Source organism: Canis lupus, chromosome 35, assembly GCF_003254725.2.
Source record: "Canis lupus dingo isolate Sandy chromosome 35, ASM325472v2, whole genome shotgun sequence".
NCBI classification, from domain to species: Eukaryota; Metazoa; Chordata; class Mammalia; order Carnivora; family Canidae; genus Canis; species Canis lupus.
The window spans coordinates 3,282,275-3,309,114 of NC_064277.1; the positions used below are offsets into that span (position 1 = coordinate 3,282,275).

At 45.5% G+C, this 26,840-nt stretch overlaps 1 long non-coding RNA gene across 1 annotated transcript; it reads left to right on the forward strand.

Moving 5' to 3' along the window:
- The first annotated feature begins 10,889 nt into the window (after nucleotides 1-10,889).
- LOC118353377 (uncharacterized) lies at nucleotides 10,890-13,682 on the forward strand. Its single transcript, XR_004812189.2, has 2 exons — nucleotides 10,890-11,116; nucleotides 11,882-13,682. It is a non-coding gene; the product is annotated as an uncharacterized LOC118353377 (long non-coding RNA).
- Nucleotides 13,683-26,840: the final 13,158 nt, after the last annotated feature.

The window sequence follows — 26,840 nt, forward strand, 5'->3', positions numbered from 1 at the left end:
TCCCCCTTTCCGCTCTCCGCTCCTCCTCTCCCCTCCCCCTCCCTCTCCCCCCTCTCCCCTTCCCTCTCCCCCAGTCCGCTCCCCCTCCCTCTCCCCCTCCAGCTCCTCCTCCCCGCTCCTCCTCCCCCTCCCCCCTCCCCCCTTCCCCTCCCGCTCCCCCTTTCCTCTCTCCGCTCCTCCTCCCCCCTCCCTCTTCCCTTCCCCCTCCCTCTCCCCCTCTCCCCTCCACCTCCAGCTCCTCCTCCCCGCTCCTCCTCTCCCTCCCTCTCCCCCTGCCCCCTCCTCCTTCCCCTCCCTCTCCGCCTCCCTCTCCCCCTCCGCTCCCCTCCCTCTCGCCCCCCTCCCCGCTCCCCCCTCCCCGCTCCCCCCTGCCGCTCCCCTTGCCCCCTCCGCGCTCCCCGCTCCTCCTCCCCCCTCCCGCTCCTCCTCCCCGCTCCTCCTCTCCCCTCCCTCCCCCCTCCTCCTTCCCCTCTACCCCCCCGCCCCGCTCCGGCCCCGCCCCGCCCCGTCCCCGCCGCACCAGCCCCACCCCCCGGCTCCGGCTGGACGCGCCCGGGTCGGCCCGCGGCCTCGGAAACCGAGGAGGAAGCGAAAGGCGTTTCCCGACTGGCGACGCGCGGGCGGGTCCGGCTCCGGCGCCCGCGGGTGACCCCGGGGAGGGAGGCCCGGGGGCGGGGGACGCGCACGCCCGGCTCCCGACTCCCGGCAGCTCAGCGCCCGCGCGGGTCCCCGCCGTGCAGGAGCAGGGGCTGCGGTCGCTCCTGCACCCTCCGACCCGGGCTGCAGGACGCACCTGCGGCAGGTGCCTGCCCGCCCCCCTGCGGGACCTGCGCCCTCCCCTCCGGGGCCCCGGCCGCCTGCACCCCAGCAGCGCCCCGCTACCTGCACCTGCGGGGGCCGAACAGGTGCGCTGGGTCAGACCCGCCCGGGATAGGGACTTGTGAGGCGGAGTGGACTTGCGGCCGGGGGGTAGGGGTGGGGGTCAGCGGGCACCGCCCCCGGGTATCAGCCTCGCCTCGCTCCCAGGCCGCGGACCGGGGCCTCGGCGTTTAACAAAAAGCATTTCTTGTTGATGTGATGATGTCCAGAAGGAGGAAGCAGGGCAGATGCCTTTCCGAGGCCGAGGGGTGTCCCCGGAAGCCTTGTCCTTCGGGACACTTCGCCTCCTATTTCAAATGAACCTGAATTAGCGCATCCTCCCAGGGTCTGAGGAGGAGGAGGCCAGCCAGGTGGCTCCAGGTAGTTACCGAGGCCCCCACTCGTGGGCCAACCCCTGTGCCTTCCCGACCCTGAGAGCAGGTGTCTCCCTTCAAAATAATAATAATAACAGCTCTATTGAGATACGATTAGCACACCTTAATACTCACCTTTTAAAAGTATATGATCCAGGGGCACCTGGGTGGCTCAGCCGGTTAAGCTGCCTTCTTCCGCTACCCACCGTGTTCAAAGGTTAATCCTTGCTGGTTTAAGGTATCAATGATCTGTACTTCATTTCTTTTTATGACTGATAATATAATAATATTGAGTGTGCACATATATATCCATTTTGATTATTCACCAATTGATAGACATTTGGGTTGTTTCCCTCTTTTGTCTGTTGTGTACAATAATGCCACTGTGAACATCGCCATATAAGGTTTTGTGTAGACACCTATTTTTGTTTCTCTTGAGTCTATACCCGCAGTGGAATTGTTAATTCACATAGTAAGTCTATATTTAACTTTCTGAGCAAATGTCAAAATATTCTTCAAAGCAGCGGCACAATTTTACCACCATCACCGTATGTGGGTTTCAATTTCTAGACATCTATTGTTCTTTTTATTTTAGCCATCCAAGTGGGTATGAAGGGATACCTCATTATGGCGTAGAACTGTATGACTATGACTATTACTAATAAGCTGTATTAGTCCCTGATGCCTAATGATGCTTCATGTACTTACTGGCTCTTTGTCTAGCTTTCTCAGAGAAAAATTAAGCCAAATACTTTGCTCATTTTCAAATTAGGTTGTCTTTATTGTTGAGGGTTTTTAAAAAGATTTTATTTATTTATTTAAGATAGAAAAAGAGGGATCACACAAGAGGGGAGCAGGGGGAGAGGGAGAAGCAGGCTCCCCACCGAGCAGAGAGACCGATGTGGGGCTCCATCCCAAGACCCCCCGGGATCATGACCTGAGCTGAAGGCAGACCCTTAACCAATGAACAACCCAGGTGCCCCTGTTGTTAAGTTTTAACTAAGTTTTTATTCATTTCATCATCACACTGCATAATCAAACTGCTCAAAACCAAAAAGAGAAAAATCTTAAAAGTGATCAAAGAACAAAGGTACAGCAAAACAGAAATAAAGATGAATATTAGATTTTCCTTTGGAAACAATGCAAGCAGGGATACAGTGGAGATACATTTTTCAAATACTGTAAGAAAAAAGAGAAACCATCAACCAAGAACTCCGTCCCTTTCAAAAAAAAAAAATTTTTTTAAATGAAGGTGGAATAAAGACTTTCAGACATACAAAAGCCAAATGCTTTCATCACCAACCAACCTTGTACTTCAAGAAGCATTGAAGTAATTGCTTCATGCAGGCAGACTAAAAATAATAAAGAAATAGGATTTACCCAATATATATAAGAACTCTCAAAATGCAATAAGTACCCTCTCCTCTCAAAACAAACAAAAAAAATTGAGTGACAGATTTTAAAAGATGTATTTCACCAGAGAACAAATATGGATTGCAAATGGACACAGGAAAAAATGCTGAACGTCACTAGTCATTATGGACATGCCCACTAAAGCCTCAATGAGATGACATTATACACATACTGGAATTGTTAAAATTAACAACACCGACCATACTAAGTGTTGGTCAGGAGGCAGAGCATTGGGAACTCTCATTTGAGCTACTGGGAATGTTAAACGGCATAACTATTTTGGAAAACGATTTTAGAGTTTCTTAAAAAATTAAACCTGCCGTATGATCCAACTATTCCCCACTCCTATATGAAGGGAAATGACCGCATCCGTTCATACAAAGACTTTGCAAATGCATGTTCATAGCAATTTTATTTACAATAGTTAAAATCATTGCAACAACCTAACAGGTGAATGGATAAGCAGATTACAGTGTATCCGTACAAAGGAATATAATTTAGCAGTTTTTTTTTTTTTAATTTTTATTTATTTATGATAGTCAGAGAGAGAGAGGCAGAGACACAGGCAGAGGGAGAAGCAGGCTCCATGCACCGGGAGCCTGACGTGGGATTCGATCCCGAATCTCCAGGATCGCGCCCTGGGCCAAAGGCAGGCGCCAAACCGCTGCGCCACCCAGGGATCCCAACTTAGCAGTTTTAAAAAATGAACTACTGATACCCACAACAACATGGATGGATTTCAGAATGCTTGTACCGAGTGATAGAAGCTGTGTCCAAAAGAAGTACGTGTCGTATGCTTCTATATGTATAAAATTCTATAAAATGCAAACTAATCCAGAGTGGCAGACAGCAGGGTAGTGGTTGCCTGAGGACTGAGGGTGTGTGGGTAGAATGGGGCAAGGAGGGAGGGCAAAGAAGGATTAAAAGGCATAAGAGGAGCCTTCAGGTTGTGGTGGATGTGTTCCTTATCTTGATTATGGTTTTACTAGTGCATCCAGGATCACAACTTATTGACGTGTACATGTCAGATTTGGGAAGTTTGTTGTATTCATTATACCTTAATAAAGTTGTGGGATAATTTTTAGAGGATGAAATGAAATTATAATTTGTAGATGTCTGCTTTCCGGTCCTGTGGATTATTATTTTTTTTTCCAAATCCATTTTAGAAAGCACAGTCCCTGAAATGGATGTGGTCTAACAGGGAACATAGCCTGGCTTGGTGTAATATAAATTTATATTATAATATAAAATATATATTATAGTACATACAATATAAAATATATTAATTATAATTATATAATTATCAACTATAATTATATAATTACACAATATAATTATATATTAATATATACTTAATTATATATAATTAATATATTATATATTAAGTATATTAAATATTAGATATTACATAATTATATTGATGTATAATTATAATGTATAATATAAAATATGTATTATAATATAAAATATATATAATAAAAATACATATATAAACTATAATATAAAATCTATAAATAGATGGCTCAGGTAACAGGCTGATGAACTGTGAATCCAAATTTGGACCAGGGACAACCATGGTTCAGTCCAAGTCATAAAGAATAAATCAGGCAGCGGTGAGCAGTAGCATAAGTGGGAACATAAATCATTACTTTTTGGAGACCAGTTTGGGAGGAGCCTCAAAATGCATCCAACTTTTATCTCAACAGTACTAGGTTTAGGAGGATTTCCTTTAGAACATTAAGGATGTTAGCAAATAATCAGGATATTCATAACGGTACAGTATATAATATAAATAATTTCAATTACCCAAATTGTCTACAAGTAAATAGATCACAAGAGATACGGACAATCATACAGTGGAGGTGTACGAGTACTGATGTTGATGATGTGGGAAGATAATTACGTTGAGGAAGGTCGAGAGTAAGAAAGGGCAGCAGAGGTCTATGACTAACCTGTGGGAAAATGATTATAGGTTTATATTTCCATCCATGTGTTGGTTTAACCACACCACACCCCGCCCCGCCCCGCCCGGAGTTTCCCTGGTACAGTCGAAAGCAGCCTCCTGCTCGGAGAGGAGAGCCCCAGGGAAGAAGGCCAGCCCAGGTGGGTGGCAGTTGCAGGAAGCAGAGGGAATTTACGTCCAAGGCTTGTCTCGGGTGGATCCCGCCTCCACCCACCACGACCTGGAGCTCACCATCCACAGCGGAGATCGCTGGGTGTGAATTTGCAGACTGCTTAAGTTTGCTTTGTATTTCCTATAGTTTCTAAATTTCTGCCACAACACATACTCTTCTGTAATCAAAAAAAAAAAAAAAAAAAGATCTTACGTAGGGAGGTCCTGTCTTAAGCAAGGGATGCGCTTGGGCCACACGGGGCCACACGGAGCCACGGTTCCCAGGCGTTGGTGCCCTGGGGAGGGTTTCTCTGGGGGCTTCAGGAGAGCCAGGCAGAGCTTTGGGGGTGCTTCCAGGGGGTGGCGATGGAGAGGCTTGCAGGCATGTGTGCGGAGCCCCACGTCCTGCCCTGAAGCTCCTGCTAAGCCCCTGGGCTTCTATCTGCCTGTGACTACAGGGACTCACTGAGACGCCTGCACAGCACGTGGGGCTCTCTGGGTGACCCTGAGCAGGACGCGAGACACCCTGTCTTGTTGTTGAAGGGACAGCGCCCGGATGGCTGCAGGCGGAAGGCGTCAAGATCTGCAGCTTTGCGAGCCGCGGGGCCTGGGCCCTGGCATTTCCAGGCGAGGTGGGCAGGGGTGGGTGGCAAGCTCCGAGGTGACCCCAGGACGAAGAGCGGATGATTGGTCCGTAGATCCCTGGAGGTGCCCCTAGGACACCCACAAATAATGAGCCGGCCCGGGAGGAGGCCATCCAGGCCTGTCTGGGGTGGGGGGGTCAGCCCCACGGTGGTCACCGCGAGCAGCGCCTTCTCAGCCCGGCCTGGCCTGCGGGGACGGCCACAGCACCTTCCTCTGGACAGAAGAGTCCAGCGCTGCTGGCTTCCCGGTGCCGGAAGGGACAGGGAGGGGTGACCCGAAGGCAGGTGGTGCGTGTGGCCGCCCCTCTGCTTTGATCTGGGGAGGGACACTTGCACGTCCCTCAGGAGCTTTCCTGGATTTGCCCAGGTTCTGAACTTCGCAGATGTCTGCACTTTTTCCAGCCGTAAAATCCAGGCGACATCCTGTGTCCAGGGGCACACTCACCATCCCCACCCCTTGTGCAACAAGGTGGAAAGGTCGGGTCCAAGGCAGCGCACAGATATTTTCCTTATAAATACCCCAGACTCTTCCCAAAATCTTGTGTTTTCCCTGTCCTAGGGACCCAAGAGTAAAACAGCTAGAAAACTACAGCTGAGGTTTCCTTTCTTTTCTTTTTTAAAGACTTATTTATTTTAGAGAAAGAGAGGGCAAGAGAGACAACAGGAGCAGGAAGGGCAAAGGGGAGAGAGTCTCGGGCAGACTCCCTGCTGGAAGCAGAGCGGGTCCCACTACCCGAGATCCTGACCTGAACCCAAATCAAGAGTCAGAGCTTAACCGACTGAGCCGCCCAGGTACAACTGCCCCCCCCCTCCCCCGTTAGGTTTTCAAAAAAGAACTATTTTCCCTAAACTCCTTTAAAATATTCAATTTCCAAATCCTCATAACTAACTGTCACATGTAGATTCATGCAACACACATTATTGTGAGTCAAAGGACATTCTGACTGAAGGGGAGACAAAGCTCTGACCTCTGACCTCTGACTGCCCAAGAGAAGGAAATCAAGGATTATCTCCCCAGGAAGGGCGGCCGGCGGGCTTCCTGAGAGCGGAGAGCCAGAGCCGACCGGGTCGGGTGCAGCTTCAGGCCTCTGGGCCTGTCCTCGGGCGCAGCTCCGGAGTCGGCTTCTGGTCCCGGGCCTGGGAGGAAGGGAGGACAGCAGGGGCTTCGTCTGCTTCTCCGCCGTCGGCTCCGGGGACATCCTGGAGGCCCAGGCTGTGCGAATTTTCTTCAAGTAGCCCGACAGCTCTCACCGCCCCCCCACCAGGCCCCAAAAGGGGAGCGCTTCCTGGCCCCAGGAAATCAGGGACAGCAGGCCGCGGCCTGGGCTCCCGGGGCAGCTGGCAGCTGGAGCTGGCTCCTCCCTGTGGCCAGAGGCCACTCGTAAATTCCCAGGAGCTTTGCAGGCCGGGGTGAGACTCTCGGCAGGAAGTCAGCTGTGGGGTGGGGAGAGCGGGGAGAGCGTTCACACCCTCACACCGTGGGAATCAGCCATCATTATTCGGGCTCCCACCTCCCCCAACCCCAACACTACACATCCCCTTGGGGTTTGCGGAGTCCCTTGCAGCAACATTGATCCTATACCTCCCGCCTCCCGAACTCTCTTCCTTTGGCTCAGAGAAAGAGATTCTCCTCCTGGCTCAGGCGGGTCGTGGCCTCTGCTTCAGATCCTCGCCACTCCAGTGTGCCCCGCGGACCCGCAGCCTCTGTGTTACACGCAATCCTGTTAGAAGCGGAAACTGGCCACACGCAGCCCTGCAGAGCAGAGGCTGCGCCTAAACGGGATGGCTAAGCCGCTGCGCCAAAGTGGCACGCGCTGAGGGCCTTAAACAACAGGCACCTATTTTCTCACAGTTCTGGAGGCTTGAAATCCAAGCCCAAGGTGTCAACAGGTTTGGTTTCTTCTGAGTCCTCTCTCCTGGGCTTGTAGACGGTGATCTTCCTTCTGGGTCTCCACATAGCTCTTCCTCTGTATCTGCCTGTGTCCAAGCTTCCTCCTCCTATACGGACATCAATCATATCAGTCATAAGGGATTAAGGCTCACCCCAATGACCTCCTTTTTACTTAAACACTTGTTTAAAGACCCCGTCTCCAAATATGGTCACATTAAGGGCTTCAATATATGACCTTTGGGGAACACAGTTCAGCCCATAACAGTTTGTATACACATTAATGTTTGGGAAACACTGTCTGCACCAATCCCAACCCTCTCTCTCAAGACTCTCGTTCAATAATTATTGGGCTTTCAACAAGCCTTTCCCTTCAGAATAAAGAATAATTCCTTATATTTTTGGCACTTTCCTTATATTTTTGGCACACCTTCTTCTTTGCTTCATCAAAACTTGTCCATACCGCAATTCCACTCTTGTATACCCAGTAGAAATGCAAACATAGGGGGCGCCTGGCTGGCTCAGTCAGTAGAACATTTCATTCTTGATCTTGGGGTCCTGAGTTCAAGCCCCAAGATGGGTGTAGAGATTATGTAAACAAAAAAAAAAAAGAGAGAGAGAGAGAGAGACAGACAGACAGACAGACAGAGAAGTCTGGGTGGCTCAGTGGTTGAGCATCTGCGTTAGGCTCAGGTCATGATACCGGGGTCCCAGGATCGAGTCCCTCATCGGGCTCCCTGCTTCTCCCTCTGCCTGTGTCTCTGCCTCTCTCTGCATCTCTCATTAATAAATAAATAAAATCTTAAGAGAAGAGAGAGAGATGCATACACATGTTCACCAAAAGTCATGCAGTGGGTGTTCACCCAGCACTACTTGTGATAACTCAAAGTTGGAAATTCCTGGAATGCTATCTAGTGAATGGATTTAAAGAAATGAGCTCAGGCTGGAATCCACCGACACTCTGACTCATCGCCTGGGGCTTACCCAGCACAGAGCGGCCTGAGGTCTGGGTTTTGCACCTATCTGTATACCGTTTCACTGTTTTAAATTTAGCTTGCTTAGATGTCATATATACCCTAAAAACACAGGAAGTCAAAATTAAATTACTGAAACATGAACACAGCTTGCCCCCGAGTAACGCATCTAACTAGAAGAACCCCTCGGGGACAGATAAGAGAGTTTTTGCTTCTGTCTCTTTATGCTGATGCATATAAAGTCTTCATCAGTACATCCCAGTGTCGATTATGGAGCGTTTTTGTTCCTACAGATCAAATATTACCAGGTAAGAAAGAATAGATCAGCAAACACAGAGACATAAACTTTCTATACTAGTTTTGGAAGGAGTTGTGCTTTTGTTTCTCTCTTGAGAAGCTGCATAAAGAAACACCTCTAAAAAAAAAAAAGAAACACCTCTAAAGATCTAATTAAAAAGTATTTCTCTAAGTTACGAGGATCATCAGCTGATATTCAGGCCTGTGCAGAGAAGGTTCTGGTTAGAAGAAATATAGTTGGCCACAAGGAGTGATCCTTTCATCCTGAAGAGTTGCCCAGTTATGTCATATAAATGTAACTATAAAGCCTTAAAATATATTCAAATATATTTTATATTTTTATATCTTTGAGCAATATGCATACGAGGTTGATGGAGGCCAAATCCAAGCCATTGCTCCCACCATCATCACATTCAAAGGAGAGTGTAGGAAAGTGTTTAGTCTTAACATCCAGTGACACTTTTTTTTTTGAGCTCAGAATTGTAGAACCAGAAATCTTAAGACCACAAATAAGGCATCGTTATCACTCACAATGCAGGAAGGTGTCTGAGTAAATGTAGGGCACGTTAGCACGATACGTGTGCGCTGGCTGCCTCTGCGCTCCAGGGCTTAGAGGACACTTACCTCCAATCCAAATCATATCACCAAGGGCAGAAGATGGATTTGATGAAAAAAACAGAGCGCTCACTACAAAAGTGGCTTTAGGCTTTTTCTCCCTTGCTCCCAGTAAAAGATACACAGGGGACATGAAATCCATTCAGCAACAGATTCAGAATTGAAAATTGTTTTTTTTTTTTTCTCAAGATTCATTTATTTATTCTAGAGAGAGAGCCAGCAGGGAGAAGGGCAGAGGGAGAGAAAGAATCTTCCAACAGACTCCCAGTTGAACACAAAACCCGTTGCAGGGTTCATTCGAGGACCCTGAGCTCGTTACCCAAGCCAAAATCAGGAGCTGGATGCCCAATGGACTGAGCCACCCAGGTGCCCCAAGAACTGAGAGGTTTTGAAATAAGTTATTTATCTTTTTCCACCAAAATCTTTCCCATGTCATTACTTTAAGAAAAGTAACAGTATCTGAAAAATATTTCCTGATCTGGGAAATCCACATAATCCACATAAAAGACAAATAGGGCCCCAAAGAGGAAGTGTTTTTCAGAGATTTTCCTACACTCAGAAGAGAGGAGATTTAAGTGTTTTTTGAAAATCACTATTACATGACCTGATGGTCCCAAGACAAATCACGAAAGAGTGTTGCTGGCCCCCAAAATAGTCCTCTGATAACTGGGGCCGGTGCTAACCCCTGGGAGACCGTGCCTCAGCCAGGCTGGAGCCCTCCTTCCTTCCTGACTTGAAGACCCCCAAAGCCGGCGTCTCATACCACCACTGTGTGACCCAGTTTCCTATCTTTTCTGTGACTCCGCTGTGTCATTAGCAATGGACCTCTCACAGGATTCCTTACAAAGAGCAAATCCTGAGTTGGGCTCTATTCTGCACAAGTTTCCACAATTTAAAAGAAAAAAAAAATTTCCCCTCTTAGCATGTTTCTGCCATAAATACTTGCACAGGTTATGCTGCATTTCAAGACTCATTAACTCAATTAACAAAAAAAGTAAAACCGCCTACGCCCTGCCTGTCACTGTACTAGGTCCTTGGCACCAAGTTGAAGACACAATATCTGACCTGAGCTGACTTCCAGTCTGATGAGAGAGGCCGAAAGTACAGAGAGGTACTTTCCAGGTGTCATGTGGAACTGGATGGTGGTGGCCATGCTCCTCAAACCCCAAGATCGTCCCTGTCCCACACGCATACTCCATGTGGACTCCATTGACTTTTCTGTCTCTCTCACTGGACTGTAAGCTTTGGATGGCCTCACACTCCTACACTCGTTTTTGTGTCAATGGTATGAACCACAGTGTCTGAAACATATGTGTTGAATGACTGAGACACGTCATAGTGAGGCTGTGATCATTTGAGAATATTATAGCTCTCCTACGGGACAAAGAGGGAAACAGCCTTTTACATCTGGATCATCGTGGTAACCAGAGATCAGAGAGCAAGGAAGGTCTTCTGGGAATGGATTGGAAGGGTCTGGAGGGATGCGTGTGTGTGTGTGTGTGTCAGGGTGGGTGTAGGGGGAATGTGACGGTGGGGAATGATCATTGCAAAATAAGTTTGAGACCAAATAGGGAAGGATCTGTACCCAATACACTAAAACCTGGAGACAACTCTCCCATGATTTCAGATATAAAGAGCTTGGCAATTGGCTCCCTTCCTCAACTCATCATGTGTTTTCAAATAGTTCAGCTTTTATAGAAGAAAGAGGAAATAGAGTAGAAGAGAAACCACGGAGGGTGGTGGGTGATTCCTTGCGTCCACGATATTCTCCAATATTGAAAAATGAAACCAATGTTCAAAAATGAACTCCCGGTAAACCAGATGTTTCCTGGAATCGCCCGCGCTAACCCTGGAAGACCCAGCGAGCCAAAGGACCCAGGAGCATCCGCTAGGAGGCTGAGGCCCAGAGCCGGCAACCTCCTCGGGCTGCCGGCACAAGGGTAAGGATGTATTCGTGACTTCCAGAAGAAACCTTGGCACTGCCAACCGGACAGACGGCCAGGATCGCTCCACCAGCTCATGAACCTCACAATATCATCACCTTGTACATATTACATGGTGGATTTTTTGTTTGTTGGTTGGTTTGCTTCACTTACTGCGTTAAAGAAGGGTTTTCTGGACTAAGGAATTCTACGGAAGCCACCTCGATGTAAATCTCAGTTTAACAACAAGATTTTTATTTAGAAAGACTATTTTGTCAGTAGTGTGGATTTATGAGACAGAGGAAAGGATCAGGCTGGACTTGGAGGACCAGTTAAGAGGCAATTAAAGTAATAGTGGAAAATAAAAATAAAAATAAAGTAATAGTGGAGAAGATACAGTGAGACTCTGAACCCAGGCAACAGCAGTGTGACTCGGAAAAGGGGGGTAAATTTAAGAGATTTGGAAGGGAAACCAGCCTAAGCACCAGAAGTAAGACTGGGAGGACTCAGGATGGCTGAGCTTCTGCCTTTGACAGTACAGTGGGGGAGAGGGAGCCAAGGGGGAGGAGCGGGTTTGGGTGCAGGGGGATAGATATGCTGAGAGTGACCCCACAGAGAGAGAAATGAAAAAGAAAGACATAATTCAGAAGCCATATTAAAACTCAAAATTATAATCACAAAGGTATATTTCTAAGCACATTTTTAAGGCAGTAGAATCATACAGGAGATCCCCAAGTTACTAGGCTTCAGCTTATGATTCCTTTTTTCTTTATGTTGGTGCAGGCATGACGTGCATTCAGTAGAAACTATACTTTGAATTTTGAACTTTTCAAGACTAGCAACACGTGGGACGATCCTTTCTCATGATGCTGGGCGGTAGCCGTAGCTCCCAGGGACCCACGTGATCATCAAGGTCAACAACCGATGTGCTTACAACCACTGTGTACCCATACGACCGTTCTGTTTTTCACTTTTAGTACAGCATTTAAAAAATTGCATGAAATCGTGGACACTAAGACGACACTTAGTTTGACACTAAAATAGTGTCAAACACAAAACTTTGTGTTTGATGATTTTGCGCAACTGGGGTCTAAGCACAGAGTATCCTGAGCACTTTTAAGGTAGGTGAGGCTAAGATACAATGTTTGTTGGGTTAGGTATCACTTTTAGGTTAAATAAGTTAAATGTACTTTCAGCTTTGGGTATTTTCCCTCGATGATGGGTTTATTGGGGCAAAACCCCACTGTCCATCAAAGAGGATCTCTACTTCATTCTTTGCTCTTCTGTAGTTTCTCTTCTATTTCTCTTTTCATCAATGTGTGAACACTATTTACAGAAAGGAAATTGCACAATTTCTTTCCAAAGGCTCTAAGTAGCTCTGAGAAAGCCCTGCTTGCCTTGTTGGTCAATGTCATTGAGAAATGAGTGGAAACCTTGGTGAGCATCTCCATCTTTGTGGCTCCGTATCTGCTAACGGAGAACAACACCAACTGCTTTTACCATTGCCCTCTAATTCCCAAAAGAGTGACTTCCAAATAAATCTCTGTACTAAAGATCATGTGGGTTCCTACATGATTCCATTGTCTGGCATAGTCAACAATGTCAACCACATCATTATCGACATTTGGGGCCGGATGATCCCTCGGTATAGGGGCTCTCTGTGCATTTTAGGATGTCTAGCAGGTGCCAGTAGCACCGCATCCGTTATGACAACCCACAGGGACTCCAGATATCGTCACATGTCTTCCAAGGGGACACAATTGTCCCCAGCTGAAAACCAGTGTAGTAACTCTATTCATATCAGATAAGTATGATAACAGGAGGCAGAAAAAAAAAAAAAAAGAAAAAAGAAGTCTTTGGGATTTAATCTAATGTGCCCTCAGGGAACATGAGAAAGAACAGACATAAAAACAAAAATGTCTAACTAGTAATTTTACAGAAGTCCTCCAGATGAGGCTATGATTAAATGTCAAGTCAGAATGGCAACTAAAGCTGTCCCTGTATCTCCCACCCCTGCCCGAAGCCTCCCTCCCCTAGTGAAGTGGAAGAAGGAATCTCAGGGAAACCTCAACATATAACCTGACGTTACACGCAAAATGTTATGCATATTGCAATGCTCTGGGGCACTTTGACCAGATCATCACAGAAACCTAAAATACGAAGAGGCAAAGAGCTATTTCTTGAAAGCATTACCCACTTCGCTGGTACAGAAAGTCACACATAACCCACTTTGGAGAAGACTATACATCGCCTCGAAATAACTCCAGAAGATGTAAGTTCTCATTTGTGTTGTATTCTTTCACTATCCGTAATCACACACTAAAAATGGCCAATTTACAGAAGTAGATGACTGCGTGTCTCCCATCCAAGTACCAAGCAGGTACTTAGCTTGCTTAGCTTAGCTTCCCAGATCAGACGGGTCGGTCGCGTTCAGGGGGGCATGGCCGTAGGCGATAACTGCAGGTCAGTTTTAAATATGTTTTTAACAGAAGTTTAAAATAGAACGGAATTTAAATCCTTTGCCTTTTTGTTGAAAAAGAATTGTAGTTTTACTCTTCAAAAATACAATTATGCTATAATATTACTGACGCTTTTGTCTGGATAAAATAACATAATCACTTGATTTCCCCCGTGAACACTATGGGAGATTTTGTGTCCTACACAGTTTAACCTTTCTACCCATGTCGGCCCTTTCCCCATCACCATGGTGCCCCTCTTGCTACCGACGGGCCACGCTGGCGTTCATCAGCTCGTGTGAAGGCCCAAAAAGATCAACTCGAGAGAATCGCAGAAAAAAAAACATGGCTTTGTTCTTCCTGTGAGACGAGCATGCAAACCTGGGACTTCTGGGTAGCAGGGCTTCCTTTCATTGTCATGAAGACTGAGGCCAGGACAGAGCAGATGCTCAGGGCCAAGAAAAACACATGTCCTGAGTGCTCCTTTTCCCCCCACATTCTTCTTTTTTAAAATTTAATTTTCTTTTATTTAAATTCAATTAATTAACATATAGCATATTATTAGTTTCAGAGAGTTTAGTGATTCATCAGTTGCATAGAACACCCAGTGCTCATTACACCACGTGCCCCCAGCCCCCCACCCAGGGCCCTTCCAACTACTCTGTTTCTTAGAGTTAAGGGTCTCTCATGGTTTGTCACCGTCTCTGATTTCATCTAATCTTCTTTTTCCCTCCCTTCCCCTATGGTCGTCTGTTCTGTTTCTTAAATTCCACACATGAATGAATCATACAATCGTCTTTCTCTGATTGATTTCACTTAGCATAAGTGAACATGCTAAGCACGGAACCCTCTAGTTCCATCCACATCATTGCAAATAGTAAGATTTCTTTCTTTCTTTCTTTCTTTCTTTCTTTCTTTCTTTCTTTCTTTCTTTCTTCTTTCTTTCTCTTTCTTTCTTTTTCTTTTCCTTCTTTCTTCTTGTTTTGGTGGCTGAGTAGTATTCTCCTGTATCTATAGACCACATCTTCTTTATTCATTCATCTATTGAAGGGCATCTTGGCTCCTTCCAGTTTGGCTATTGTGGACATTGCTGCTATGAACATCGGGGTGCAGGTGCCCCTTCAGATCACTACATTTATATCTTTTGTATAAATCCCCAGTAGTGCAATAGCTAGGTCATAGAGTAGCTCTATTTTTAACTTTTTGAGGAACCTCCATTCTGTTTTCCAGAGTGGCTGCACCAGCTTGCGTTGCCACCAACAGGGCAAGACGGTTCCCCTTTCTCTGCATCCTCGCCAACACCTGCTGTTTCCTGACTTGTTAATTTTAGCTGTTCTGATGGGTGTGAGGTGGGATCTCATCGTGGTTTTGATTTGTATTTCCCTGATGCCAAGTGATATGGAACATTTTTTCATGTGTCTGTTGGCCATATGTGTATCTTCTTTAGGGAAATATCTGTTCATGGCTTCTGTCCATTTCTCAATTGGATTTTTTGTTTCTGCGATGTTAAGTTTGATAAGCTCTTTATAGATCTTGGGTACTAGCCCTTTATCTGATACATCATTTGGAAATACCTTCTCCCATTCTTTTGCTTTGTCAGGAAAGACCCAACAGTCAAAGGAATGTTGAAAGAGAAAGCCAAAGCTGATGAGCATCACAATTCTGGACTTTCCCCACATTCTCAATGAGCAGATGGCAAAAGTACCATTAGCAACACAGGCAAGTCTGTGACCTAAAGCATCTTCAGGGCAAGTCTAGATCTAAGTGTAACCCCGAAGCACACCAAGTCCTCCTTGAGTCACCTTGTCAGTGGACCCTGGCTGTGGTCAGCAGAATCATGGCCCCCCAGAGGTGTCCACATCCCAATCCCCAAAACCCATGACCTTACATGGTAAAAGGGACTTCGGAGATGTGATCAAGTTAAGGGCCTTGAGATGGGGAGATTATCCTGAATTATCTGGGTGGACAACGTAGTCACGAGAGAGAAGCGGGCAGGTCAGGATCAGAGATACGAGGACAGAGCTAAAGACCAGACTGATGTGGGGCCATAAGCCACATAAGACAGAGCTAAAGACCCCACTGATGTTGGCAGCTTTTAGGAGCTAGAAAAGGCAAAAAAAAAAAAAAATTCTCCCCCAGATCGCCCAGAAGAAAGCAGCCCTGCTGACCTGTCTTGGACTTGCGATCTGTAGAACTATAAGGTCATAAACTTCAGTTGCCACCAGCCGCTACCTTTATGGTAATGTTACAGCGACAACAGGAAGATAATACACTGGTTTGTTCACAAAGCGGCCGATCGTGGCGGCCTGGGCTCCTGACAGCTGCCCGCAGACCCCTCCAGCATCGGCTTCCCGTAGCCCCAGCAGGAGCCGCAGCTTCTGGTGCCAGCCCCGCGGGAGCACGAGCACGCCTGGGCCGCCGACAGCGCGGGGACGGGCGCAGGTATCCCTCCTAAGGTGAGCTCACCTGCTGCCAGAGGTCGCCGCAGGCAGCCAGCAGGGCACCTGGATTCCAGGGCCCCAATCACCCCAGAGCCGCCCGCTCCCACCTCTCCATTCAGTGCGTCTCCAAGCTAATTTGTAAACAAGGTTCTAGGAATCAGTACTGTTATTCTCTGTAAAAACAAAATTTTGGTCACGGTGCCATGAGAACGGCCGCCAGAACTCACCCAGCCTGGAGGCTTGGCTTGAGGCGGTCTCTGCTCTAAAACGTGAGCAACATAGAAAAGACAAACTTTACTTTGAACCTGGGGGACTCCAAAGAGATACACCCTGTTCCACTAGAGTGGCTGAACCTGGGCCGAGGGGGTGCCCGGAGGGCCCACGGGACAGGCGGCAAGTACGAACCAGCGCCATCGGGTGGGCACTTTGAGGAGCCACCGCGGCGTTACAGACTCATTCCCCCGGCAGATGGGTTGTCGTCTGACCTTTCACCTTCCTGTTTCGGGGAGGGGAGGGCTACAAAGTGCCTCACTCTGCAGTTTTGCAAATGTGCTCCATTAAGCTTTTTTTTAATATAAATTTATTTTTTATTGGTGTTCAATTTGCCAACATACAGAATAACTCCCAGTGCTCATCCCGTCAAGTGCCCCCCTCAGTGCCCGTCACCCACTACCCCCACCCCCCGCCCTCCTCCCCTTCCATCACCCCTTGTTCCTTTCCCAGAGTTCGGAGTCTCTCATGTTCTGTCTCCCTTTCTGATATTTCCCACTCATTTTCTCTCCTTCTCCCTTTATTCCCTTTCCTTATTTTTTATATTCCCCGAATGAATGAGACCATATGATGATTGTCCTTCTCCGAATGACTTACTTCACTCAGCATCATACCCTCCAGGTCCATCCACGGCGAAGCAAATGGTGGGTATTTGTCGTGTCTAAAGGCTGAGGAATATCCCAGTGTATACATAGACCACAGCTTTATCCATCATCTGTTGATGGACACCGAGGCTCCTTCCACAGTGTGGCTATTGTGGCCATTGCTGCTAGAGACATCGGGGTGCAGGTGTCCCGGCGTCTCACTGCATCTGTATCTTTGGGGTAAATCCCCAGCAGTGCAATTGCTGGGTCTTAGGGCAGATCTATATTTAACTCTTTGAGGAACCTCCACACAGCAAAATCCTAGAGGAAAACACAGGCAACACCCCCTTTTTTTTTTTTTTTGGCAACACCCTTTTTGAACTCGGCCACAGCAAGTTCTTGCAAGATACATCCACGAAGGCAAAAGAAACAAAAGCAAAAATGAACTATTGGGACTTCATCAAGATAAGAAGCTTCTGCACAGCAAAGGATACAGTCAACAAAACTACAAGACAACCTACAGAACGGGAGAAGATGTTTGCAAATGACCTATCAGATAAAGGGCTAGTATCCAAGATCTATAAAGAACTTATTAAACTCAACAGCAAAGAAACAAACAATCCAATCATGAAATGGGCAAAAGACATGAAGAGAAATCTCACAGAGGAAGACATAGACATGGCCAACATGCACATGAGAAAATGCCCTGCATCACTGGCCGTCAGGGAAATACAAATCAAAACCACAATGAGATCACACCTCACACCAGTGAGAATGGGGAACATTAACAAGGCAGGAAACCACAAATGTTGGAGAGGATGTGGAGAAAGGGGAACCCTCCTACACTGTTGGTGGGAATGTGACCTGGTGCAGCCACTCTGGAAATCTGTGTGGAGGTTTCTCCATTAAGCTTTAAGAAAAGTCTTGTGAGCCTCTTAGGGGCGCATCAGGAAGAGAGTAGGGCTGGGTAGGTGAGACGGAGTAGCAGCGGCATCACCACTGGGATAAGAGAGTCTCCACTGTTAGATGCTTTATGTTAAGCTTCCTCCGAAAATAGTTGTTTAAGAGGGAGTGTCTCACATTTAAAAAAATAAATAAGTGTGAAAGCCACTCTCTAAATATAGAACAGCCCAAACCAGTACAAATTATTTCAAGTCTCCATGTGCGAAATGTCAACCAGGAAAGTACAATAGTGGTATAGTTCGCACAGCAAACCCTACACACAATAGGTCATGTTAAATGTTAAAGTTCCTCGACTGTCCTCAGCTCACAGTGCCTCCAGGGAGCCTTTAGCTGCAGCGTGTACTGGAAGCCTGCAGTTTCTGGAAGGCTGGTGTGTTGGCCATGGGCAAGCCCCCGGCAGAGCAGGGTTCAGCCTCCCCTGGGCCTCTTCCGGCCCACACAGCCTCACCTCACACCTCTAGACGTTTCCGGAAATAAAGGACTGAGTGCCAGAAAGAGATACGCAAACTCTGAAGCCCTGATTACACCCATGTCTCTAGCCTGTCTCCTGAGCTGTAGGCATTCCCAGGCTCTGCACTATTGGACACCTCCCAGAAACCTGGGGCGAGCCCTTTGCCCCACTCCCAAAGCTAAATGATCAAAGGTCCTGTCACTTCTATCATCCGAGCAGCCTTCCTGTCCACCGCCTCCTCGTCACCTCCACGCTTGGGTGAGGCTCTCCTCGCTCCTCTCCTTCACCTGATCTCCACACTGAAGCCCAAATAATCATTCAAATCTGATCGTGTTACAGCTCAGTTGAAAACCCTTCTTGAAGGGAGAAGAAATGTGTGGGAAATATCAGAAAGGGAGACAGAACATGAAGACTCCTAACTCTGGGAAATGAACTAGGGGTGGTGGAAGGGGAGGAGGGCGGGGGGTGGGGGTGACTGGGTGACGGGCACTGAGGGGGGCACTTGACGGGATGAGCACTGGGTGTTATTCTGTATGTTGGCAAACTGAACACCAATAAAAAAATAAATTTATTATAAAAAAAAAAAAGAAAACCCTTCTTAACACCCTCTCATCCAAAAGATCAAATCCAAACTGTCAATCAAAGAGTGTAAGCCTTTTAAAGTCTTGGCTAAGTCTTTGCTCCTTCCAAGCTGTGGGAAACCTTCTGTAGTCCCTCCATATCCCGCGTGCACGTCCCTCCATCCTCTCCATGAACACATGGGGCGCCTGGACCCCTACCTTCTCTGTCAAAATGACGCTCAAACAGTGCCTCCTCCAAGAAGCTTCCCCAGATATTTCCAAGTAGTGTTTGCTTGTTCTGCTTCAAATAAATAAATAAATAAATAAATAAATAAATAAATAAATAAATAAAATCCTATGGCCATTCTGAACCCCAAATCAATGCAGTGAGGATTGCTTGAGCAGGAACCCAGGCAGTGGGATGGATTCCAGAGTGGGGCAAAGGTTGGGAACCATGGACCACTGAGGGAGAGTTCTCTGATTCTCAATCATTCCCCATGTGATTACAAGGATGGCAGGTCCAAAATCTGCAGGGCAAGGTGGGCAGGCTAGAGACCCAGGGAGGAGTTGGTGCTGCAGCCATCTAGAAGCAAAATTCTCTCTTCATTGGGAGGAAATTACTGTCATGAAATTCATGTGATGCTTTTTTTTTAAGATTTTTATTTATTTATTCATGAGAGACACAGAGAAAGAGGCAGAGGCACAGGCAAAGGGAGAAGCAGGCTCCCTGCGGGGACTTGATCCCAGGACCCCGATCACCACCTGAGCTGAAGGCAGACTGTCTCTTTCGTGCCCCCTTCTGATGAGCCCAACACGGGGCCATCTGGTGAAGTAGTAATATTGACAGGGTTTCAGGGTGTCAGTGAAAGGGGGAGTTGGAGCTGAGAGACAGTAAATTGGGGACCGACATGGCAATGCACCGTTCCCGCTGCTCACTATAGCCTGGGGGCAAATCCGAAAGGCAACCAGTGAGTCTGTTTCTCTTTTCCTGACCCCCGTCAGGCCCTTCCTTTCCACGCACATCAGTCGCACAGACTTCATTTTATGGAGCTTTGCTTGAGTGCACTTCCCTTTATTGAGTTTTGTAGATACTGGTTGTTTTTTTGTTTTGGGTTTTTTTTTGTTTTTGTTTTTGTCTTTACAGATTGAAGGTTAGTGTCAACCCTGCATCAGGCAAGTCTACGGATACCATTTTCCAACAGAATGTGTTTATTTTATGTCTACGTCTCACGTTTTGGCGACTCTTGTAAGATTTCGAACTTTGTCATTATGTGTGTGATGAGGATCTATGCTCAGTGATCTTTGATGTTATATAGTAATTGTTTGGGGGCACCACAAACCACACCCATATAAGACGGAGACGTAATGGATAAATGTTTTATGGTTCCTGCCTACTTCATTCCATCTCTCCTCCTCTCCTCCGGCCTTCCTATTCCCCGAGACTCAACACCAATGAATCAACGTGCAAGTGAAAGAAAGAGTTGCACATCTCTCACTTTAAATCAAAAGCTAGAAATGATTAGGCTTAGTGAGGAGGGCATGTTGAAAGTCAAGAGGCCTCTTGTGGCAAACAGCCAAGTTGTGAAAGCAAAGGAAAAATTGTTGAAGAAAATTAGAAGTGCTGCTCCAGTGAACACATGAATGGTAAGAATGTGAAACAGCCCAATTGCTGAAATGGAGAAAGTTTTAGTGGTCTGGAGAGAGGACCAAACCAGCCACAGCAGTCCCTTAAACCAAAGCCTCACCCAGACCAAGTCCCTAACTCTCTTCAATTCTGTGAAGGCTGAGAGAGGGGAGGAAGCTGCAGGAGGAAAGTCTGAAGCTAGCGGAGGTTGGTTCATGAGGTTTACGGCAAGACGCCATCTCCATGACATCAAGTGCAGCGTGGAAGCTGCAGCAAACTATCTGGAAGATCCAACTAAGGTCATTTATGAAGTTGGCTGCACTAAATGACGTATTTTCAATGTAGACAAAATAAGCTTCTACTGGAAGAAGATGCCATCTAGGACCTTCTTCACTGCTAGACAGGAGAAGCCAATGGAGCTTTCAAAGCTTCATAGACAGGCTGGTGCTCTCCTTGGGGGCTAACGCAGCTGGTGGCTTGAAGTTGAAGCCAATACTCACTTGCCATTCCAGAATCATGCTAAGTCCACTCTGTGCTCTATAAACGGAACTTTTATAGCTTGGATGACAGCACATCTGTTGCAAATACAGTTAACTGAATATTTAAAGCCCACTATTGAGACTTAATGCTCCAAAAGAATGATTCCTTTCAAAATATTCCGGCTTGGGATCCCTGGGTGGCGCAGTGGTTTAGCGCCTGCCTTTGGCCCAGGGCGCGATCCTGGAGACCCGGGATCGAATCCCACGTCGGGCTCCTGGTGCTTGGAGCCTGCTTCTCCCTCTGCCTATGTCTCTGCCTCTGTGTGTGTGTGACTATCATAAATAAATTAAAAATAAAAAAAAATATTCCTGCTTATTGACAATGTACCTGGCCACCCAAGAGCTCCAACAGAGAGGTACAATAAGACGAATATTGTCTCCACACCTGCTAACACAACATCCATTCTGAAGCCTATAGATCAAGGAGTCATTTCAATTTTCAAGTCTTATTAGTTAAGAAATACCTTTTGTAAGGCTAGAGCTGCCATAGACAATGATTTCTCTGATGCATCTGGGTGAAGTCAATGGAAAACCTTCTCTTTTTATTTATTCATGAGAGACACACAGAGAGAGGCAGAGACACAGGCAGAGGGAGGAGCAGGCTCCACGCAGGGAGCCTGATATGAGACTCAATCCCAGGACCCTGGGATTATGCCCTGAGCCAAAGGCAGATGCTCAACCGCTGAGCCACTCAGGAGTCCCAGTGGAAAACCTTCTGGAACAGATTCACAACATTCATGATTCACAGAAGGTCAAAATATGAACATGAACAGGAGTTTGGAAGAAGTTGATTCCCACCCTCATGGATGACTTTGAGGGCTTCAGGATTCCAGCGGAGGAAGGAACTGCAGATGTGGAAACAGCAAGAGAACTAGAGTTACAAGTGCAGCCTGAAGATGGGACTGAACTGCTGCCGTCTGACGATAAAAGCGAAAAGAATGTGGAGTTGCTTCTTACAGAGGAGCCAAGGAAGTGGATTCCGGACGTGGCACCTACTCCCAGGGAAGATGCTGTGAAGACTGCTGAAATGACAACAATGGGTTATAATATGACATGACTTGCTTGATCAAGCAGCAGCAGGGTTTGAGAGGATAGACTCCAATTCTATCAAACAGCATCACACGCTACAGAGAAACTGCTCATGAAAGCAAGAGTCAATCAATGCAGCAAGTTTCATTATCTTAAGGTACAGCTGCAGCCACCCCAAACTTCAGCAACCACCACCCTGACCCAGCAACTGCCATCAGGAAGGAGGCAAGACCCTCCACCAGCAAAAAGATTACTCACTAAAAGCCCAGATGATGGTTAGCAGTTTCAGCAATAAAGTATTTTTAAAGTAAGGCTTGTACATTTTTTAAATATAATGCTGTTACTGCACACTTCATAGACTATAGTGTAAATGTAACTTTTATATGCACTGGGAGACAAAACATTCATTTGACTTGCCTTATTGCAATATTTGCATAGTGCGGTGGCCTGGCCCCAAAACCACAATACTTCCAAGGTATGCATGTATAAGGAACTCACTCACTGATATAACCACAGTATGTCTGTTGACAAGGTGATGCGCTGGGTCACAGCAGCTAGGGACAGGTAAATTCTTCTGGGCCAGTGTTGGTGGGAGAAGTATTTGGTACTTCAGCTGCCCCTTGATTGTGCTGTGGTTCCTGTGAGGCATATGGGAAGCCGCCATCTGGTGGGTGCAATTGGAAACACAGAAAATTATAGTTTAGACGTATGTAAAGTATGCACAGGGAAATAGAGGCTGGCCTATCCAGTTACGGTGTATTATAGAAAATCCAATTATAAAAAAAAAAATTCCAATTATAGAGATTAGAGGGAAAAAAAAAGTTGAAATTCTCTGGCAACAGCGATATTGTCCATCATAGAGTGAAAATCTACAGACACTTACTTATTGTGAGATTATACTTCTTTATTTTGCAAATCATTTTAGCAAAGTGGGCCCAAAAATTAAGTACTGGGTTTTCATATCTCAAGAAATAGAGAGTGTGATGTGTACAAAATGGTGTTTACCGCCCACCATCATGGGTAGCATAGTGTGATCTCTAATCATGTGAAGACCAGAAGATGCTATCTGTAAGAAAATACCAACATTTCCTTCAAAAGATAAATTTTTTTAATGATTTATTTATTGGAGAGAGAGAGAAAGTGAGCAGGGGGAGGGGCCAGGGGAGAGAGAGAGAGAGAGAATCTCAAGCAGACTCCCTGCTGAGCATGGAGCCTGATGCAGGGCTCAATCTCATGATCCTGAGATCATGACCTGAGCCGAAATCAAGAGTTGGAGACTGAACCGACTGAGCCACTAAGGTGTCCCTAAAATGTAGTAGTTATTTTTTTTAAAAAGATTTACAGATTTTATTTGAGAGAGAGAGAGCATGAGAGCAAGTGGGGGAGGGGGAGAGGGAGAGAATCCCAAGCTGACTCCCCACTGAGCGCAGAACCTGGCACGGGGCTCAATCCCATGACCCTGAGATCACGACCTGTGCTGAAATCAAGAGTCAGAGGCTTAACCCACTGAGCCACCCAGGCATCCCCAGGTAGTAATTATTTCAAGAAGATGCTACCCACAGGTAACAGTCTAATGGGTCCAGCTGCAGGGGTACATGGACGTGTGGCTTTGTGAAGCAGACTTTTCATTTGATCAAATGACTGTTACTGTAAATTAGTTTGTCATTTTCAAAAAGCAAAGCAATTCGTGAAAAGTGTCAGCTCCATTCGCAGAAGAAAAATTACATATTCCTAAAGCCAGTTTCATTAAGCCTTCAAATAGAAAATCAGTTTAAGTTCTCCATTTAATTCATGGATGGATAGCCGCTGGGTGGCTCAGGGGTTGAGCGTCTGCCTTCAGCCCAGGGCGTGATCCCAGAGTCCCGGGATCGAGTCCCACGTCGGGCTCCCTGCAGGGAGCCTGCTTCTCCCTCTGCCTCTCAGTTTGTGTGTCTCTCATGAATAAATAAATAAAGTCTTTAAAGAAAAGAGCATTTACACTTAAGAATATATGACTGGATAAATTTATAGTCTACATCAGAATCCAATGAAACTGAGGTCAAAAATTTTGTAGCATACATATTTGGAAAAACAAGAGTTATATTGATAAATGATTTGGTAAGATTTGTCCCATCCAAGTATTTGGAAAAGAAACACATGCTGTGTGGAGGCAAAAAGACTGTAGCTATGGAAATATTCCCACTAAAATAGTTATACATTTATACATTCTGTCAACGCAAAATGAGCAAATCTTTTAGTTTCCTTAAAAAGGAAAAGTAGAGAATTTTATTTATGCTTAAGTGAGGACAGCTGCCCAGGATACCCAATCTTCACAAAGAAGAAAGTGCTCCTCAGAAGGATTGAGGAATACAGAGTTGTACCTGTTTTTTTTTGTTGTTGTTGTTTTTTGTTTTTGTTTTTGTTTTTTGTTGTTGTTGTTATATCAAGAGTTACAGATCATCAGGACTTCAGACATTCCAAAAAATAACAAACTTGGTCTTTTGCTTTTAGTATGTGCAAGGTCGCAGGCTTTGAGGTAAGGGAATTTAAGGAGCTTTTCACTCTTTAGTTTGAAGTGTTTCTTTTAGGTTATTTGCTGATGAAGCAGAGGAACAGCGTGTGCTCTGGGCAGAAATAGAGTGCGTGCTTTGGGCAGCCCCTGTGGCACAGCGGTTTAGCACCGCCTGCAGCCCAGGGCGTGATCCTGGAGACCCTGGATCGAGTCCCACGTCAGGCTCTCTGTATGATGCCTGCTTCTCCCTCTGCCTGTGTCTCTGCCTCTCTCTCTCTGTCTCTATGAATAAATAAATAAAAACTCTTTTAAAAAAAAAGAAAAGAAATAGAGTGCGTGCTTTGCAGCGTGGTTAAGTCATTCTGACCCTTGTAAAAGTTAAGGTATCAATTCCCTGGGAGCCCTGGAGCAGGGCCCCAAAACAGTAAAGGTTGAAAAGGTCCTTTATCAATTTTAATATGAAAAAATAGAATTGAGATCTTTATTTTTCAGAACTTGCTCTGAGCTTACTTAGGTCTCTCAGCACCTCAAAAAACAAGTGTTTTCTCAATTAAAAAAAAAATGCTGCATTCTACAGCAGGTCTGGCTGCATGATTTGCAGGATCCAGTGCAAAATGCAAATGAAGGACCTTCATCAAAACATTGAGGTTCAAGACAATCATAAGAGAGCATTAAACCAAGTGTGGGCCCTTCGAGACGGTGGCTGCACGGGCCACGTGCCTCAGAATCCATGAATGCTGGTCAAGAGACAAGAGCCACTGATGATGGCTAACTGAGACGACAATAATTTCAAATTCGTGAATAATACAATGAATGAAAAATTGTTAGAAAATTTTAATAAGATCGTATTGAAAAATAAATTTTTGAGATAAATACTAGTGACATTTCAGCAGATTCAGCTAAGAAGCAAATTAAAGTATATTAATAGGTAGCAAGAACAATTATTCTGCTTATTTTTTAAACACTCAGATAATCAGGGGTACCTGGCTAGCTCAGTTGGTGGAGCATGAGACCCTTGATCTTGGGGTTGTAAGTTCAAGGCCCATGTTGGGTGTAGAGATTACTTAAAAATAAACTTAAAAACATACGTAAAAAAGTAAAGATTTAGATAATATATATTTTTTAAACTTTACTTTAATTTATATGTTAAATTTAATCTTTTGAAAAAATATTTTTAAAGACCATTTTGACAAGAATTATTTTTTGGTCCACTTTAATAAAAACCAGGTAGGCAGTCAGTAAATCAATTTCTAAAAATAAAACAATCAATTATTTTCACTACCTCTTTCATTTTCAGGTGTCCCAGTTTGGACACACTACATACCTAGCAAGTATATTTGATTTCATGTTATAGAGATGTGTATAGGTGTTACATTATGTTTTATATACTGAAAAAATAATTCTATCTTTTCAGAAAACTGTGTGAATTGTTGTCTTAATCTGAGCCCAGCCGTGTTGATTGTTTCCTCCAAGAATGGTGGGGGAAAGGAAATGTTACTTCTAAAAAAGATGTTTTTTTAAGATCTATTTATTTGGGAGAGAGAGATATCACTCAGAGAGTGGGGGGGTAGGGGGGGTCGGAGGGAGAAGGAGAAAGAGAATCCTCAAGGAGATTCCCCGCTGAGCATGGGCTGGATTCCAGAACGCTGAGATCATGACCTGAGCTAAAAACCAAGAGTTGGACAGTTAATCAACCGAGCTACCCAAGTGACCCTAAAAAGGAATATTTTAAAATTATTAGCTACAAGTTCATAGAGAAGTTATGGCACTTATTTTCATGATTCATTTCCCTTTGTAGCTCACTACCTTTTAGCAAAGTGACATGGGTACCTGTGAATTTCAAGCAAACTGGTGACATAGTTGCCCTAGGCATTCTAAGAAAGTATCTAAATGACTCTGATAAGAAAGGGTTTTTAATGATATTGGGGCACTTTTCTAACGTTGAGAAGAGAATGTATCCAAAGCTCTGTCTACAGATTAAAAATAACAGTAACAATATAAATGATATTTATCTCAAAGGGTAGATGTGGAAATTAAATTAATATGTAAAGGGCTCTGTACTTGGTCTACCTAATTAAGAAATTAAAACTATCCATAAATGGGCCTATTATTGCATCTCTTAGCCACTGTCTTCTCCTGTAGGGTTAGATGGCTATTTCTGCATCTACTCATGTCACTATATAATTTTGCTCCTTTGTTCTGCAGATGAGACAGATGACATTAATTTTATCATGTTGTATTGACTTTGTGTTCCTGGGATAAACTCAACTTTTCCATAGTATCCTTATATCACTAATGAGATTGTTTTTTTTGTTTTGTTTTGTTCTATTTTGT